The sequence below is a fragment of the Hemibagrus wyckioides genome, linkage group LG09 (assembly GCF_019097595.1).
Source record: "Hemibagrus wyckioides isolate EC202008001 linkage group LG09, SWU_Hwy_1.0, whole genome shotgun sequence".
Taxonomy (NCBI): Eukaryota; Metazoa; Chordata; class Actinopteri; order Siluriformes; family Bagridae; genus Hemibagrus; species Hemibagrus wyckioides.
In genome coordinates this window covers 1,173,807-1,194,238 of record NC_080718.1, presented here as the reverse complement: position 1 = coordinate 1,194,238, position 20,432 = coordinate 1,173,807, and the positions used below count along the sequence as shown (strand labels likewise).

General features: G+C 39.2%; 2 non-coding genes across 2 annotated transcripts; one reads left to right on the top strand and one right to left on the bottom strand.

The window, feature by feature from the left end:
* Window positions 1-13,536: 13,536 nt before the first annotated feature.
* trnay-gua (transfer RNA tyrosine (anticodon GUA)) lies at window positions 13,537-13,625 on the top strand. The gene is given in 2 exon segments: window positions 13,537-13,573; window positions 13,590-13,625. It is a non-coding gene; the product is annotated as a tRNA-Tyr (tRNA).
* A 90-nt stretch (window positions 13,626-13,715) lies between these two features.
* On the bottom strand, window positions 13,716-13,787 carry trnae-cuc (transfer RNA glutamic acid (anticodon CUC)). Its single transcript has one exon. It is a non-coding gene; the product is annotated as a tRNA-Glu (tRNA).
* Between the last annotated feature and the right edge of the window lie 6,645 nt (window positions 13,788-20,432).

Below are 20,432 nucleotides of genomic sequence, written 5' to 3'. Positions count from 1 at the left end.
ACTGAACATCGGAAGAACTACATCAACACCACGAACAGCGACTCCCGACGAAGGACTTCATCAACACCACGAACAGCGACTCCCGACGAAGGACTTCTGACTCTGCGATGGATTTCCGCGTAATGCTGCAAGACCTGAAGAGCTTGACCCTGGGTGAGATCGCCTGTGCTGCGGGTCTGGTCACTCTCTCCTCCGGTGTGAGTTACTTCATTTCCCGCAGCCTCCGGGGAAAAAGATCTCCTCAAGGTAGGAAGAGCTTTATCCTACCACGTGACTTTAATGTCTCACTGATTTTACAATAAATCCAGTTGAAGTTACAGTTACAGTCTAATGTTATGTAGCTCACAAGCGACCTCATCTGTTGCCGCGAATTAGCCTCATGCTAGTTATCGTGCTAGCGAACTTGGCTACTGGTTTAAATCACACAATAAAATCATTAAGCTTGGTTTAAGAATTTATTTTATTTCCACAATGAAATATTTCCCCCATCAGAAGGTCCCTTAACAACCCTGAGTACTGGTTTTACACTAAATCATGATTAGACTAGTGATTATCCAGTTAGCGCCCTAAAGGACTTGATTACAGATGTATGTTAGCTAGCTAGCGCATTTCGCTAATCATTTCATGTACACAATATCATATTGAGTATAAAGCTTGCTGAAGTCGGGTGAAGGTGTAAATAATTATACAGTATAATATTTAGATAGATTTTGGATGATGGACAGGGACAGGAGGTTTTTGAGACTTTAATCAGTCACATGTACAGTGAATTTACACAAGCTGAATACTAATGCTGATATTTGTCTGTTTATTCACGAGTGAACTAGCTAACAAACTCACAATATTATTAACTTTTCTGTATTAAGGAAAGTTTTTTACTTCTCCCTTTCTCTCTGTTGTTCAGACATGTGTTCATTTAAGATTAGTACATAAAATGTGTTTTTAAATAGAAAAATCCTCATTTCCGGGTGTGGAAAACACAGGTTTAACTACACTGTTAGTAAGCCTGGATAATTAACTTGGTAGCATCATTAAGATAAATAATTTATTCATTAGAGCAAAAATAAAAATGAGTGGATGGTTAAAAAAGTATTTAAATTAATGCTTAGCTATAAATTATAGCATATATTTAATGGTTAGCTAGTGCACTTGAAAACATGTCTACCCATTTTGAAATCTCATTACAATACAACTCATAAACTTGACTATTGGTTTATATGTACGATAGAAAATATTAGTTGTAATTGAAGTTATAATTATGAATCACATACATATAAAACTAATTTATTACAGCTCCTGTGAAAACCCCGAGAGAAACACCAAGGGCTCCTTCTGTCATGGTTGTTGAGCCGATCTCTCTGCTGCATCCCACCATACGCCGCCATGTACCTACAGCTGCTGTTCTGGTAACCAAACCTTTCATTTACTTACTAAAAGCAATCTCTGAATTTTCCAAGCAGCAGAATGTTCAGTGTGTTAGTATGAAACTGCTATGATAAAAAGCCCTTATGATCTTCATGCTTTATTCTTCACAGTTTCTCAGGACTGGTGAGCTGTACAGCGTCTGCCGAAGTGTTCCCTCCCACATTGCAGACTCCTCCCTCTCACATGTAATCACAGTATTCATTACTCTGATGAAGAGATTTGATATTAATGATTTTTAGAAGAGCATTTTAATAAAATATATCTTGAGTTTCATCTTCCCGTTATTTGCAGGAATTCTCTTATTTTGCCCACACTGAGGATGGTTTCACTGGCATTCAGGTAAGGGATTATTTATTGTGGCATTGCAAAATTGTGTTAATTGCAGTGACTAATTGTGTTTGTGTGTGTTAAGGATGTTGAGAGAAATCTTCATCTGCTGCCGTATGAACATCGCCATGATCCATCCAATACCTTTCTGGTAAACAAACCTTTACTCAAGCTGTTTTTACTGTAAGGAAAGTGACAGAATGTTTGATGTGTTATTATGAAACACAAACACACACATCACACACAAACACACACATCACACACATCACACACAAACACACACACATCACATACAAACACACACACATCACACACAAACACACACACATCACACACAAACACACACACATCACATACAAACACACACACATCACACACAAACACACACACATCACACACAAACACACACACATCACATACAAACACACACACATCACACACAAACACACACACAAACACACGCATCACACAAACATACACACACATCACACACAAACACACACACATCACACACAAACACACACATCTCCTTCTTTACAAGTTCTCTTTTTTTTTTGTATTTCTAGTCAGTGAACACTATTCGATCCTTCATCAGGAGGATAAGGGGCCCTGAAACTCAGCTCTGCTGGGTTCTGTACAGATTTTTGACGAACGACTTAACACCTGAGTTGGTAAGAGTCTTAACATGGATTAAAAAGAGATGCTAGAATTGTAGTTTGAGAACACAATCTATTTTATCGCATTTTCTTTTCTCATATTTTAACCCTGGCATTAACAGAGCTTGTCTTCTTTCTTTCCTAAAGTTAATGGGAGGATACTTGGACCACCTGCTGGAGTTCATCAACATGTGGGATGCAGACGAGGAGGAGCCTGAAGCAGAGAACTACTTCACAGAGCTTATTGTAAGTGTTGAATATCTTCTGACGCCACGATACACAAATTCTCACCATTGTATCTGTAAGACAGTGACATAATACTGGATTTGTGTGTGTGTGTGTAATTTGTTGATAGGGTCAGCTTACAGGCCTTATTGATGTATTCTACGCTCAGCCACAGTTACGGATCTCCTCCAGCAGCACATAGAGAAGATGATGAAGACTTTGGAGAGACTCTGAGCAATGTCCTTCCCTTACCCCCACACCTCCCCATTTCCCACCATACACACACACACAAACAATTTTTTTCACTAGTTAATTCCCTTTTAATACTTTTTTACATTTCATATTTTGTCCCTACATTGCTCAAGCTCTCCACAGGTAAGTATAAATTTATTTTGTAATTAAATTCTCACATTTTCAAATATTTTATATCGTTACTAACATTATTAACCCTCCTATTTTCATCCTCCTATTAAGCCCCCCATAAGCCCTCCTCCCTCATCCCTCTATGTAGATCTTCATCTGTAAATAGTTCAAAATCTGTAAATAGTTCAAAATCTGTAAATAGTTGCATCTTTTATTATAGTGCTTAATTAGTAATCTTTAATAAAATATTTGAATTGCATCTATTACAGCCTCCTTCCGATCATTTCTATGCATCAAAATCATTTCTATGCATCTTTTTAGCACAGACACATGAAATTCATTTCTCACTAAAATACAAATCCTTTTTAAAGAGTGTCAGAAACTTTTAATCATTCACTACAATGTGAAATGAAAATGACAATAAAATACAGATAGCCTTCAAAAATCCTTCAAGACCCAACCTGTCAGGATTAAAGTCTGAAATTCTAATTGTAAAGGATCAAAAATCTGAGATGACACCATCTTACACATTTTAGTGGATTTGTTTACATGGAATAGTATTGACAAATGCACAAGTTACTTCATTATAGTTGAACATCCTTAAATGAAGCCGTAACTTTATTATTAATAAAAGAAGAAATAGAAATTTTTTAAGGTATTTTCCCTAAATAATGCTTTATGTAAAAACACTTAGATTAGACGATAAGATGAGATGTACCTTTATCTGTACTATAATTATTTCCGCCTCACATGCTGGAGACCTGGGTTCGAGACCCGCTCGGAGTTGTATTTATATATTATTTCAGAAGCTTTTATATAGCTTTTATATTTGTAACGTTCATCGCTTGTGGCACTTTGTTAACGCGCCCACCTCCCATGCTGGAGACCCGTGTAAAATATTGTAAAATATTAGTACCACTGATGTCAATAACATTACAAGCTGCAGTTTAGCTTATTTGGTAGAGCGCCCGCCTCCCATGCTGGAGACCCGGTCAGAGTGGTATTTATATATTATTTGAGAATGTTTTGCAATAGTTTAAGCAACATATCGCTTAAACGGTAATAGCTAGAAACATGCTTCCAACGCTAAAATGCTGCTTAGGTATGCTATTACTTTTTGCTATTATAGTTTATTTTAGATGGATTTTTAAATGTATTGTATTTCAAGTGTGTGTGTGTGTGTGTGTGTGTGTGACGTCAGCTAGAGTGAGGGAGGAGGGTTTTTTTTAATTATTTGAGCATGTCTTGCAATAGTTTAAGCAACATATTCGCAATCACACTCGCATTTTCTTCTGGAAATGCAACATTCTAATGCAAAATGCTATTGGTTTAATTCAGAAAAACACAAATGCCGAGCTACAGCTAGCACTAGCTAGCCAAATAGCTAATGCAAAATACTATTGGTTTCATTCAGAAAAACACAATTGCCAAGCTATAGCTAGCACTAGCAACGTTTTTGGGCCCCACAGTGTTGGTGTGCTCCAGCTATAGCTGGCACTAGCTAGCCAAATTGCTAATGCAAAATGCTATTTGTTTCATTCGGAAAAACACAAATGTCGAGCTATAGCTAGCACTAGCTAGCGAAAGAGCTAATGCAAAATGCTACCGGTTTCATTCAGAAAAACACAAATGCCGTGCTATAGCTAGCACTAGCTAGCACAATAGCTAGCTAGCGCAATAGCTAATGCAAAATGCTACCGGTTTCATTCAGAAAGAAACGAATGCCGAGCTATAGCTAGCACTAGCTAGCACAATAGCTCATGCAACATGCTATTGGTTTCATTCAGAAAAACGCGAATGCCGAGCTACACCTAGCACTAGCTAGCCAAATAGCTACTGCAAAATGCTATCGGTTTCATTCAGAAAAACACGAATGCCGAGCTATAGCTAGCACTAGCTAGCGAAATAGCTAATGCAAAATGCTATTGGTTTCATTCAGAAAAACATGAATGCCGTGCTATAGCTAGCTCTAGCAACATTTTGGGCCCCACACTGTTGGTGTGCTCCAGATGGCAGGACCCTGCCATGTGAGAACACCTGTACAGGTGTGTGTGTGTGTGTGTGTACAGATTTGTGTGTACAGGTGTGTGTGTGTATGCATATGTGTTGGTTTCATTCAGAAAAACACGAATGCCGAGCTATAGCTAGCACTAGCTAGCACAATAACTTGTGCAAATGCTGTTGGTTTCATTCAGGAAAACATGAATGCCGAGCTATAGCTAGCACTGGCTAGCACAATAGCTCATCCAAAAGCTATTAGTTTCATTCAGAAAAACATGAATGCAGAGCTCTAGCTAGCCAAATAGCTATTGCAAAATGCTATTGGTTTCATTCAGAAAAACACGAATACCGAGCTACAGCTAGCACTAGCCAGCACAATAGCTCATGCAAAAGCTATTAGTTTCATTCAGAAAAACATGAATGCCGAGCTATAGCTAGCTCTAGCAACGTTTTGGGCCCCACACTGTTGGTGTGCTCCAGATGGCAGGACCCTGCCATGTGACAACACCTGTACAGGTGTGTGTATGTCTGTGTGTGCATGTGTGTGTGTCTGTATGTGTGTGTATGCATGTGTTTATTGGTTTTATTCAGAAAAACACGAATGCCGGGCTATAGCTAGCACTAGCTAGCCAAATAGCTTCTGCAAAATGCTATCGGTTTCATTCAGAAAAATACGAAAGCTGAGCTATAGCTAGCACTAGCTAGCCAAATACCTAATGCAACATGCTATCGGTTTCATTCAGAAAAACTTGATTGCCGAACTATAGCTAGCACTAGCAACGTTTTGGGCCCCACACTGTTGGTGTGCTCTGGATGGCAGGATGCTGCCATGTGAGAACACCTGTACAGGTGTGTGTGTGTGTGTACAGATTTGTGTGTACAGTTGTGTGTGTACGTGTGTGTGTGCATGTGTGTGTTGGTTTCATTCAGAAAAACGCGAATGCCGGGCTATAGCTAGCACTAGCTAGCGAAATAGCTAATGCAATATGCTATTGGTTTCATTCAGAAAAACACGAATGCCAAGCTATAACTAGCACTAGCTAGCCAAATAGCTAATTAGTGTGATTGCGTAAGTGATTATTGTCACTCTTTATTATTATTATTATTCCGGTTCCTGGACTCGCTACTAGTCCTAAATGGTAATAGCTAAAAACATGGTTCCAACGCTAAAACGTTCATCATGTTATGCTTAAGTGTGCTATTACTTTTCATGTTGATAAGTATTGTAGTTTATTTTATATTAATTTTTAAATCCATTTTTTTACGGACTTCACTTCCTGGTTTCTATATGGACATTTAAAAAGAGTGCACACAGTTCGGCTTTTGTCGGAGGTTATCGGTAGCTTCCGTAAACAGGAGGTTTGTTTTTTAAGGTAGTATCGTGTTTAAACTGTTGCTACAGCTTGAATTCTAACTGTACCGCTACATGCTACCTTAAACTTCAGCTATGCTTCAGTCCCTGGGCTTCCCGGACATTTCAGCATAGCACGCACGCTGGTTAGTTTAGACTTCATATTTTAACTGTAACTTTAGTTTGTGTTTATTATTTGAGAATGTTTTGCAATTGTTTAAGCCTGTATAACTTTTATATATGTAACGGAGGCTAGCGGTGGTGCAGGCAAAGCGGTGTTGGTAAATACTACTTACACAGACTACATTAAACTTTAGCTATGCTTCACTTCCTGGGTTTCATACGGACTTATGCTTAAATGCAAAGCGCACTCGCTAATTCGTTTAGACTTCATATTTTAACTGTGATGCTAGATTGTATTTATTTGAAGATTTCTTGCAATAGTTTAAGTATGTATAGCTTTTATATTTGTAACGTTCATCGCTTGTGGCACTTTGTTAGCGCGCCTGCCTCCCATGCTGGAGACGCGTGTAAAATATTGTCAAATATTAGTACCATTGATGTCAATAACATTACAAGCTGCAGTTTAGCTTATTTGTTAAAGTGCCCGATAATACGATTATAGCTAGAAACATGATTACAACGCTAAAATGCTGCTTATGTGTGCTATTACTTTTCATGCTGATAAGTATTATAGTTTTTATATAGATTTTTAAATGTATTTTTCACGGACTTCAGACTGCTTGTGTGTGTGTGTGTGTGTGTGTGTGTGACGTCAGCTAGAGTGAGGGATGAGGGTTTTTTTTGGTTATCTGTAGATATGTAAAACATTACTCCACTGATCTCAGTAGTATTATAAGCTGCAGTTTAGTTTCTTGGTAGAAGCCGTAAGCATTCCTCTGTAGATGCTGTAAACAAGCATGTAAAACATTACTCCACTGATCTCAATAGTGTTATAAGTTACAGTTTAGCTTATTTGGTAGAGCGCCTGATAATACGATAATAGACATATTTGAACTGTGACTTTAGTTTGTATATTATTTGAGAATGTCTTGCAATAGTTTAAGCATATTTAGCGTGTATATCATATATTGTGTATTTGATGGTGGCTAGTGGTAGTGCATGTAAAGTATTAGTACCACTGATCTCAAGGACTTTACAAGTGGCAGTTTAGCTTATTTGGTAGAGCGTCCGCCTCACATGCTGGAGACCTGGGTTTGAGACCTGCTCGGAGTTGTATTTATATATTATTTCAGAAGTTCTCAGAACAGTTTATATATTTATATATATATATATATATATATATATATATATATATATATATATACAGTGAAACCTTGACTTACGAGTGACTCAACTTACGAGTTTTCTGAGATACGAGCCGTCACTCGCTCAATTTTTTGCTTTAAGATATGAGCCGAGATCTGAGTTACGAGCGAGCGAGCTTACGCCACCCGCCACTTAGTAGCCCAGCGAGCGGTCAGTTCACGTGGTTATCACTCCAGGTCGTGCGTTGGCGCTGTGTAACGACACTTCCTCACTCATTTTCCAAACATTTTGAAAGGGAGGAAGAAACAAACCTCCTTGGACAGGTTTTTATTGAAACGCCCTGCAAGTGAAAGGGCGTGGCGAAAAAGGCAAAAGTCAGAGATGAAGATGATTAGGTGAAGTGAAAAAAAAATAAAAAAAGTAGCAATAAAGTGTAGCATAGTGTGTAAGTTAAATTTAGCAATTAATTGTAGCATTAAGTGTGTAGCGAGTAAGTTAAATTAAGCGATAGAGCACGAAATGAAAAACGCCACCCTCCTCCTCCAATCTCCTCCACCTCCGCCATCATCTTCGTCTGATCTTCAACGTAAATTCAACGTAAAACCAGTTTATTTCTTTACATTCTCTTTTATTATGTATTATTATTGTTTTATACATTATTTGTTATTTATAAAGTACATTTTACTTATTTAAAAAACACGTAACAAAAAAAATTGGTGTGAAAAAAAAATATTGGTTTATTTTATATGGATTTTAAATGTATTTTTCAAGGACTTCAGACCGCTTGTGTGTGTGTGTGTGTGTGTGTGTTTGTGTGTGTGTGTGTGTGTGTGTGTTACATCAGCTAGAGTGAGGGAAGAGGTGTTTTTTAAGGACACATCATCTTTAAACTGTTCCTACAGCTTGAATTCTTACTCTACAGCCACATAAACTACCTTAAACTTTTTAAACTGTGACTTTAGCTTTTAAATATTATTTGAGCATGTCTTGCAATAGTTTAAGCAACATATTCGCAATCACACTCGCATTTTCTCCTGGAAATGCAACATTGCAACATTGCTTACGCAATCACACTCTTGTTATCGTCACTATTTTTTATTATTATTATTATTATGATTATTATTACAGTTCCTGGACTCTCTACTAGTCCTAAACGGTAATAGCTAGAAACATGGTTCCAACGCTAAAATGTTGCCCATGTTATGCTTATGTGTGCTATTACTTTTCATGCTGATAAGTATTGTAGTTTATTTTATATTAATTTGTACATGCATTTTTCACTGACTTCACTTCCTGGTTTCTGTACAGTTCGGTCTTTCTCTGAGATTTTCGGTAGGTGCCATAAACAAGCATCTGAAGATGTCGTAAACAAGCATGTAAAAGGTTACTAGTCCTAAACGGTAATGGCTAGAAACATGGTTCCAACGCTACAGTGCTGCTTATGTGTGCTATTACTTTGCATGCTGATAAATATTATAGTTTTTTATATGGATTTGTAAATGTATTATTCCCGGACTTCAGACCGCTGCTGTGTATGTGTGTGTGTGAGACGTCAGCTAGCGTGAGTGAAGAGGTTTGTTTTTTTAAGTCGTATCCAACGCTAAAATGTTGCTCATTTTGTGCTTAAGTGTGCTATTACTTTTCATGCTGATAAGTATTATAGTTTATTTTATATTAATTTTTAAATGCAATACGTACTTCAGACCGCTACTGTGTGTGTGTGTGTGTGTGTGTGTGTGTGACGTCAGCTAGAGTGAGGATGAGGTTGGATGCATCATCTTTAAACTGTTCCCAGCGCACACACTAGTTTAGATTTCATATTTTAACTGTGACTTTAGTTTGTATATATTATTTGAGAATGTATTGCAATAGTTTAAGCATGTATAGCTTTTATATTTGTAACGGAGTGTAGTGCTACGTGCTGTGATGTAAACCTCATCTTAATAAGTTTACTTGCCAGGGAAAGCTTTCATCGCTTGTGGTACATTGTTAGTGCACCCGCCTCCCATGCGCGAGACCCGCTCAGAGTTGTCTTTATATATTATTTCAGAAGTTCTCGCAATAGTTTAAGCAACATATCTCATATATATATATATATTAGTTCCAACGCTAAAATGTTGCTCATGTTGTGCTTAAGTGTGCTATTAGTTGATAATTATTTGGTAGAGCACCCGCTTCCCATGCTGGAGACCCGGGTTCGAGACCCGCTCAGAGTTGTATTTATATATTATTTCAGAATTTCTTGCAATAGTTTAAGCAACATATCGCTTAAACGGTAATAGCAACAATGTATTTTTCACGGACTTCAGACCGCTACTGTGTGTGTGTGTGTCGTCAGCTAGAGTGAGTGAAGAGGTTTCGGGCTTCGTACGGACATGTAAGCATGGTCAGCCAGCCAATCAAAGCTCCCCCGGGAAATCGGGGAAATCTTTCTCGGCCAATCACATCGGCCCGTTACATCCGTTACATGTTTCTTCCCCAATCCCTGCGCTGAAAAGATGGACAGACAATGATGGCCACGCCCGTCCGAGCCAATCGAATCTCTCGCAATTTGATCATTCTCCGCTAATCGCGTTCGTTCGCGCCGATGGGCCCGCCCACGGAAACGGATGACTCCGCCAATCAAATCGTGCACGCGCAGTGACGTGTCATTCAAGTTACGTGTTTTCGCCCTGCAGTGTGTGTTTTTCGTATATCGCGTAATTACCTGTTTATTTTTAATAACTTTTGGACTATTATAATCATGTGCTGTGATTAACCTTAATTTTTAGGAGGATTTGGAACATTATACCGCCCCAGGTAAGAGCTGTTTTTTGTTTAAATCCATGCCTCGATGTGTATCATGTATTGATATGCGTTATAAGTATACAAAAAAATTATTCATCATAGTGTACTGGTATTATTCATCATAGTGTACTGGTATTATTCATCATAGTGTACTGGTATTATTCATCATAGTGTACTGGTATTATTCACCATAGTGTACTGGTATTATTCATCATAGTGTACTGGTATTATTCATCATAGTGTACTGGTATTATTCATCATAGTGTACTGGTATTATTCATCATAGTGTACTGGTATTATTCATCATAGTGTACTGGTATTATTCATCATAGTGTACTGGTATTATTCACCATAGTGTACTGGTATTATTCATCATAGTGTACTGGTATTATTCACCATAGTGTACTGGTATTATTCATCATAGTGTACTGGTATTATTCATCATAGTGTACTGGTATTATTCATCATAGTGTACTGGTATTATTCATCATAGTGTACTGGTATTATTCACCATAGTGTACTGGTATTATTCATCATAGTGTACTGGTATTATTCATCATAGTGTATTATTATTATAGTGTGCATTTTTATGTACAATTTATAATATAAGAGGGCTGGAAATTGTACGGAATTGCATGTTGTTCGTTTTTATTTATTTAATTATGATATTATTCAATTCAACATGCTGAATTTAACTTTCACAGATTTTCAACTACTAAAGCCTCAAAAATCAAAAGGCCATGGCAGTTTTCCAGTACAGGTGTGTGTCCCTCTGCAGCTGGGGACAGACCTGCTCCTCACCAGAGGGTATGTATAGAAAAGACAAAGCCATACCGTGTAATCTTTAGGTTTTGTGCCAACTGACAGTGTTTTTTTTTAATGTTACAGATAAGTAAATGTCCAGTGCAGGCCTGTGGACACATGACTTTTTTCAGATTCTCCCACTCAAGTTATTGAGGAGAATTTGGTATGTAAATATCTCAGTATATTACATCTGAAATATCTCACCTAAACTCTTTACCCACTGCTTAAATTTTACTGCCATATATGTAGACTGTTAATGTATATTTTTTTCATCATGTTTTACGCATACTGGCACAAACTGGTGCTGTTTCCATCGAGCCCAGCACTTTTATCAAGCATGGTCCCCACACCGAACCCGCATTCGGACCCTGGACATGGACCCTGGAGCCTCAGCAACCAGCACTCCCCAGCCCAGCAGCGCTCCACCCTACTTGATGGTCCATCAACCAAGCCGTGTTCCTCCAACAGCATTTCAACCACCTGTGCCACATCAACCACGTGCATACATTAGGTGAAGGCCGACACTTGCAGAAAGTGTGGTTGTTCTAGGACATCAGCAACTGGACATAGCCAAGACAAGGCCAGAATTTATGATGATGACAGAACAACAGTTGCTCAAAAAAATAAAGAAAATATAGATATGTTGCATATAGCACTTGTATTCTTACAAAGTTACATGTATTTTATATTTAAATATTTGATGTTTAAATAGTATTTTTCTGTTTTGTTTATAGTTTAATATATTGCTATTTTATAATGTGTCACTTGTATTTATTATTAGGGTACATGTATTAAATAATGTATTATTTGAATTGTATTTGCACATTATTCAACTGCTGCTATACGTACTGTATTGTCTCTTTGCACTGTGTTTTGTCTTGCACTGTTTGCACCAAGTTGCACACGATGTACTTTATGAAGCTAGGACAGCTTACTTTCCGTCCTTAGCTCTGTGTTTTGTAATTATGTTATGTTGTTTATGTAGCACCAGGGTCCTGGAGAAACATGGTCTCATTTCACTGTGTACTGCATCAGCTATATGTGGTCAAAAGGACAATAAAAGATTCTTGACCTGACTTGAATGTATTCTTTGTTTTATCATTATAAGTTTATTTAGGTGTGTGCTTCAACATATATATTTAATAATATAAATATTGGTAGGTTTTTGTTTTAATTAAAAAAATTACAAAACAGGTGCATATAAATCACACGTGGCACTCTGTCTCTCCTTTGCTTTCTTTCTTTTCTTCTCTCTTTTCTTCCTTCCCCTCCTTCCCCATTTTTTTTTCCTTTCTTCCCCACCCGAAGCAGACTATTGAACTTTGGCGCAGCTAGTAGAGCGGTGGACTGTAGGTGCTTACAAATAGACATCCTTAGGTCGCCGGTTCAAATCCGGCTCGGAGGACGGCTTTTACCAGCCTCCGGGAAGCGCGCCGTTTGAGTGCATCTGCCTCTTGCAGCCGCTAGCTCTGGCCGGGCACGAAAAAGAGCTCGCTTCCCTGACCGGGAATCAAACCCGGGCCGCGGCGGTGAGAGCGCTGAATCCTAGCCGCTAGACCTCCAGGGAGACGCAGACAGGTATCTGGGGCTCGTGCGGCTGGGTGCAGCACCCAGGATTGGCCTCTAGTGCCGATTTACGGCAATTCCGGATGAGTTACACCCGAGGAAACAGCAGTTTAAACAAATTCGCTTTAAGATCAACAGACTGTCTCAAAAGACTTAAAAGAGGTCTCAGCTGCAGGGTCACCAGTTTGCAGTCTGTCCAGAGTCCCCGTGCGTGTACACCTGGTGTTCTCCGGTTTCCTCTCACCACCAAAAGACACGCCAGTAGGTGGATCGGCTGAAACAAATTGCTATTGGGTATGAGTGAGTGCGTGAATGTGTTTGCACAGTGCCCTGTGATGAGCTGGCGAGCCATGCAGGGTGTACTGCTCACCGATCAGGTCTAGACAAGAACAGGTATCTCTGTCCTATGGAAAAGCTTTGACGTGCAGCGATGCACACAAACGTTCACATCTGACCGTTTTGGCCCATCGCTTTTGAGGTGCCTGGTGGACAGAGTGAAACCCTGCGCATTAGGTCCTCTCTGTATTTACTTAGTTTAAGTCAACGCACCGGCGAGGGCGGCCACGCGTAGAAACCTGAGATTGTAAACGGAATTGTAAAGTTTGTCGGTGAAGAAGGGTCCAACATCGACAAGCACGTTTATAGGCCCCAGTAAATCTGGCCTAGGGCCCCTGAAACCGCTGCGCTACGTGTCTCGTAACAGACAAAATCATCAGGGGTCCCGTTTGCCAGGTCGCTGCCAAAAGGTGGCCCTGAGCCCTCCCTTCGATAGCTCAGCTGGTAGAGCGGAGGACTGTAGGTGCTTACAAATGGACGTCCTTAGGTCGCTGGTTCAAATCCGGCTCGAAGGACGGCTTTTACCAGCCTCTGGGAAGCGCGCCGTTTCAGTGCATCGGCTTCTTGCGGCCGCTAGCTCTGGCCGGGCGCGAAAAGGAGCTCGTTTCCCTGACCGGGAATCGAACCCGGGCCGCGGCAGTGAGAGCGCCGAATCCTAGCCACTAGACCACCAGGGAGATATGGACAGGCCTGTGGGCCTCGTGCGGCTGGGCGCAGCACCCAGGATTGGCCTCTAGTGCCGATTTACGCCAATTCCGGATGAGTTACACCTGAGGAAACAGCAGTTTAAACAAATTCACTTTAAGATCAACAGAATGTCTGCACAGACTGTCTCAAAAGACTTAAAAGAGGTCCCACCTCTCAGCTGCAGGGTCACAAGTTTGCAGTCTGTCCGGAGTCCCCGTGTGTGTACACCCGGTGTTCTCCGGTTTCCTCTCACCTCCAAAAGACATGCCAGTAGGTGGATCGGCTGAAACAAATTGCTATTAGGTATGAGCGAGTGCGTGAATGTGTTTGCACAGTGATGAGCTGGCGAGCCATACGGGGTGTACTGCTCACCGATCAGGTCTAGACGAGAACAGGTATTTCTGTCCTATGGAAAAGCTTTGACATGCAGCGAAGCACACAAACGTTCACATCTGAAGGTTTTGGCCAATCACTTTTGAGGCGCCTGGTGGACAGCGTGAAACCCTGTGCGATAGATAGATAGATAGATAGATAGATAGATAGATAGATAGATAGATAGATAGATAGATAGATAGATAGACAGATAGACAGACAGACAGATTCAACTTCATTGTCATTGCAGAGTGCAGGTACATAGCAATGAAATGCTGTTTAGCATCTACCAGAAGTGCAAATAGTAGAAATTCTGCCAATGAACAGGTGCAGATAAATATGTAAATATGTACATCGATAAATAAGGCTATGTCAGAGTGTGCATAGAGAAGTATGTGCAAGTAATATTTACAGTAGATAAAGTGACAGGTGTAATTATAATTGTGCTAAAAATGTGTGCATTATGTAAAATGTATGTACAACAGTAACAGATAATATACATATATTATATAGTATGTATAAATATAGTATATGTAAATGTATATAAATAGATAGACAAATAGATAATACTAGGTGTAATCTATGAAATGGACAATATGTACAATAATTATATTACACACTGAGAAAAAATTATATTATAACAGAATGTACAACAGAATGTTTAACAGTGAAAAATATTATATTAACAGAATGTACAGAGTGGAGCAGAACTGTAAAGTGGTAAGTGTAGAAAGACATGAGTGTCCTAGCGGTGTAGTGTAGAGTTCAGTAGATTTATGGCTGAAGGAAAAAAACTGGCCCTAAACCTACTGGTTCTGGTGAGGATGGACCTGTATCTGCATCCTGTATCTGGATGGAAGGTTGAACAGTTTCTGACTCGGGTGGGAGGAGTCTTTGATTATTTTGTGTGTTCTGCGCAGACATCTACTGTGGTGAAGAGACCCAATGGCAGGTAGTTGGGTGCCGATGATGCGTTGGGCGGTTTTCACAACCCTTTGCAGAGATTTCTTTTCACACATCGTGGAGCTGCCATGCCACACTGTGATGCAGCTCGTCAAGATGCTCTCAATGATGCAGGGGTAAAAGTTGGTCAGGATCTTGGGGGATAGGTGAACTTTCTTCAGTCTCCTTAGGAAGTAAAGACCCTATTGTGCCTTCCGAAACAGAGTTGAGGTGTTCAGATGCCAGGACAGATCCTCAGAGATGTGGACACCCAGGAACTTAAAGCTGGAGACACGCTCTACTTCAGACCCGTTGATGTAAATAGGGGAGTGTCTGCTGCTGTTAGATTTCTGGAAGGTCTGGAGAAAGTGCAGGCCACTCCATTTGAGGTACCCCAGCCTCCAGCAGCTGTTCCCTAATGATGCGACCTCGATGAGCTGTAGGATTGTCGTCCATGATGAAGAAATTAGGCCTGTATTGTTCATGCAGGGGCACAATGACTGGATTAATGATGTTATTCAGGTAGTACTGGCTTGTCACTGTACCATTCACAAGATGTAGGGCAGTTCTGTATTGAGTAGACACACCTGCCCAGACTGTAACACCACCACAGCAGTGGCTGATGCATAGCGCTCTCCTTGACGTCTCCAACATCATTGGCAGCCATCATTTCTGCTCAACGTGAATTGACTTTCATCAGAGAACAGCACTGAGGTCCACTGGTCCCTTGTCCAGCGTAAATGCTCCCTGGCCCGACGCCTTTGCCTGGTGGTGTGGTCAGGTACCCTTGCAGGTCGTCTAGCACGCAGACCACATTGATGTAAACGGTTTCAAATGGTCTGACATGACACTTGGGTGCCTCTTACCTCCCTTAAATGTGCCTGGAGTTGAGTGGCATTCATCATCCGGTTCCGCAGGGCACTGTTCACAATGAAGTGGTCATCAACGTGGGATGTAGACAAAGGACGTCCACTTCTATGCCTTTCTGTGATTCTTCCAGTCTCTCTGTATCTCTGTTGCAACCTGCTGATGACACTCTGTGACACTCTAAGCTCAGTGGCCACTTCCCTCTGAGAACATCCTGTTTGAAGCCTCGCAATGGCGAGGTACTGTTGGTCAATTGTTAGGTGTCGGCTTGGTCTCATGATGTCAAAATGTAAACAGCATGATGAAGAGGACTGTTTAAATACCAATTCTAATTGAACCAGAAAATGGTCAAAATATTGGTCAATTCATGGATCAAACACCAGTTGTGAATTTTGCCGTTAAGCACCTTGTTAGAAAACAGCAAGTTATGCAAAAAGTACTGAAACACTGAACAGTTGGACATGTGCATTCAAAAGTGTAGAGAAGGTCAAATTAAGTTCACCTGTAAAGGTTATAGTGCATTTTAGGTGCATCCTGAAATTTCACCCGAAAGCCGAATATCCTTTTTTTTTAAAACTTTTTTTTAAATTTATATTATTAAATCTATATTTAATAATATAAATATTGATAGTTTTTCGTTTATAGATTTCTATACTTTGTTAGTATTTTATAATAATTTATCACTTATGTATATTGTTATGGTGTGTGTCTTGGGCTGTATTATTCTTATCTTTGAAAAAAAAAAGACAATATTTCTAACAGTAGGTCGTACTGAGAAGCCATATTTTGCAGATAATTAAATAATCGAAGTCAACTAACTACACAGGACTTAGAACTTGACTCATTTTGACAGCAGGACTGTTTCTGTAGACTAACAGTTGCCATTTCAAAACAGAATGCAATATTTAATCCTTGTCTGAGGTGGGATTCGAGCCGGGTCACTGTGGATGGGAGGGGGACTTGAATTTTTACTGATTTGTTTGTAAAAAAAGCACATTTTTAAATAAAAATTTACAAAACAGGCGTATATAAATCACACGTGGCATTCTGTCTCTCTTTTGTTTTCTTCCTCTTTCTTTTCTTCTCTTTTTTTCTCTTTTTCTCTCTTTCCCCTTCTTCCCCATTTTTTTCCTTTCTTCCCCACTGAAACAGACTATTGTTCCCCAGCTTCAAGCTACTAATGCTACAATTACAAAATATATAAAATTGCCAACACTAATGCAGTTGACATCATAAGTACTAGCAGAAAATGGAAAATGTAAACAAACAAACAAATAAATAATAAGAGGGATCATAAACAATGCATTTTTTATTTAGCTCTGCCTTTACATAACAGAAGTTTACATATAGTCCACAAGATACAATAAAAAAATGAATTAACAAAAATGAACCAGTTCATAAGTTTATATAAGCCTTACTAATAATGTTTTCATTTATTTCATACCTAGTAGCATAACACAAAAAAGTGTAGTCCTTTAGGGCGCTAACTGGATAATCACTAGTCTAATCATGATTTAGTGTAAAACCAGTACTCAGGGTTGTTAAAAGTGACCCATTAATGGAAATAAATATTATATTGTGGAAATAAATTCTCCTTAGCCAAGCTAATCAACTCGGTTGAGGGTTTTAGAGTGTAATTTAAACCGGCAGACAAGTTCACTAGCAGGTTAACTAAAATTGTCCGTCAGCGCGCTAGCACAAGACTTAGCATGATTAAGTGTAAAAAATCGGCACTACATCTAGTGGCTGGGGTTCTTCAGTTTATAATAATAATAATAATAATAATAATAAATTGTAATCTGAATATAAAATAGAGAAAATATCAAGATAAAGTATCTTGTGTAAAAATTAATCTTGTGTTATTCCACAATTCTCATATGATATAGTAGAAATCCCCAACTGTATTGTACAGTCTCACAGCAGCAGGGAGGAAAGACCTACAGTACCGCTCTCTCAAACACTTGGGGTGAAGTAGCCTTCCACTACAGGAACTGCCCAGGGTCATCAAAGACTTCCAGAACCTGACCATCATCCTCCTTTCTCCCACCATCTGCTCTGACCTTTGTTGTAAAGTGCAGTGGAATTGTCTGTCCAGTCCAGTTTATAGTTGAGATGAACACCCAGGTACTTACCACTGAAACCAGAAGTTTACAAACACTGTATAAAAAGACACATAATCTTTTTTTCTCACTGTCTGACATTAAATCAGACTAAATCTTTCCCGTTTTAGGTCAGCTGGGATTACCAAAATTATTCCTATTTGCTAAATGCCAGAATAATAAGAGAGAGAATTTTGTAGAGAATTTTTTTTTATTACTTTCTTCAAAGTCAGAAGTTTACATACACAAAGATTACTATGCCTTTAAACAATTTGGGAAAGCCAAGATGCTGATGTCATGGAAGCTGTTGATAGGTCAATTGACAACATTTGAGTTAATTGGAGGCACATCTGTGGATGTATTTTAAGGCACACCTCAAACACTTCCTTGTGTGACACCATGGGAAAATCAAAAGAAATCAGCCAAGATTTCATCCTTGGGTACAATTTCCAGATGCCTGAAAGTGCCACATTCATCTGTTCAACAATTATACGCAAATATAAACACCATGGGAATGTCCAGCCATTGTACCACTCAGGAAGGAGATGGGTTCTGTGTCCCAGACATGAACCTGCTTTGTGCGAAATATGTGCATCAACCACAGAACAAAAGCAAAACACCTTGTGAAGATACTGGCTGAAGCTGGGAAGAAAGTGTCATTATCCACAGTGAAACGAGTCCTGTACCGACATGGGCTGAAAGGCCACTCAGCAAGGAAGAAGCCATTACTTCACAAACAACATAAAAAAAAGCCAGATTACAGTTTGTAAATGCACACAGGGACAAAGACCTTAATTTCTGGAGAAATGTCCTGTGGTCTGATGAAACTAATATTGAACTGTTTGGCCATAATGACCATCGTTACATTTGGAGGAAAAATGTAACAATGTCTCTCTCCCTCTCTCTCTCTCTCTCTCTCTCTCTCTCTCTATTTTTCTCTCTCTCTCTCTCTCTCTCTCTCTCTCATTATTCTGGCATTTATTTAGCAAATACAAATAATTTTGGTAATCCTATTATGACCGTCTTTACATTTGGAGGAAAAAGGGGGAAGCTTGCAAGTCTGAGAATACCATCCTAACTATGAAGTACGGGAGTGGCAGCATCATGTTGTGGGGGTGTTTTGCTGCAGGACGGACTGGTGCACTTCTCAAAATAGTTGGCATCATGAGGAAAGAACATTATGTAGAAATATTGAAGCAATCTCAAGTCATCAGCCAGGAAGTTAAAGCTTGGTTGCAAATGTGTCTTCCAAATGGACATACCACCAAATTAGTTACAAAATGGCTTAAGGAAAACAAACTCAATGTTTTGGAGTGGCCATCAGAAAGCCCTGATCTCAGTCCTATAGAAAATTTGTGGGCAGAGCTGAAAAGGCATGTGGGAGCAAGGCGGCCTACAAAACTGACTCAGTTACACCAGTTCTGTCAGGAGAAATAAGCCACAATTCCAGTAAACTATTGTGAGAAGCTTGTGGAAGGATAACCAAAACGTTTGACCCAAGTCATATAGTTTAAAGGCAATGCTTTAAAATACTAAGGAAATGTATGTAAACTTCTGACTTTGAAGAAAGTAAAAAAAAAAAAAATTCTCTCTCTCTCTCTCACTCACTCTCTCATTATTCTGGCATTTATTTAGCAAATACAAATAATTTTGGTAATCCTAACTGACCTAAAACGGGAAACGTTTAGTCTGATTTAATGTCAGACAGTGAGAAAAAAGGTTATGTGTCTTTTTATAAAGTGTATGTAAACATCTGGTTTCATCTGTAAAGGCAGTTAATCATTCCTCACTATGTATGCTCACCCTAGAAAAAATGTTTCACAGCTTACAAGAGGAAAATTTCTGTTTGTTTTGGGGGTTCAGTGTTGAATTATTTTGTGTTGTTACACTCCACAGTGGTGGTTAATTTTGGATCGGATTTGCAGCGAGAAAATAATTCATTTGTTTATATTAATTGAAAATGTTTGATAAGTTAAATAGAAGGAACATCGGTGTGATGATAAAAAGGGTTAAACTCTAAACAAATTGTTTTGTGACACCAAGTTAGTGTTGTGCAGTTCCTGCAGTTAACTACAGCTAGTAGTCAGTGTAAGTGACCTTTCATCTGAGGGTTTCATCAGTTTTCTAGATTATAACACAGAAGCAGTCACCCACACGTTACACAGCATACAGATCAGAAGAGTGAATGTCAGAATGAATTTACTGAATGAAATAGCTTTTCTTTTCTTTTTTAAACACTTTTCAGTTTCAAACATCTGAATCAGTGTTTATAAGTTAGGTCTGGTGATTAATTTCAGCTGGAGGATGTGGAAAGAAAACAAGGCCTGTCCCTGCACTTTCCTTCACTTAAAGCAC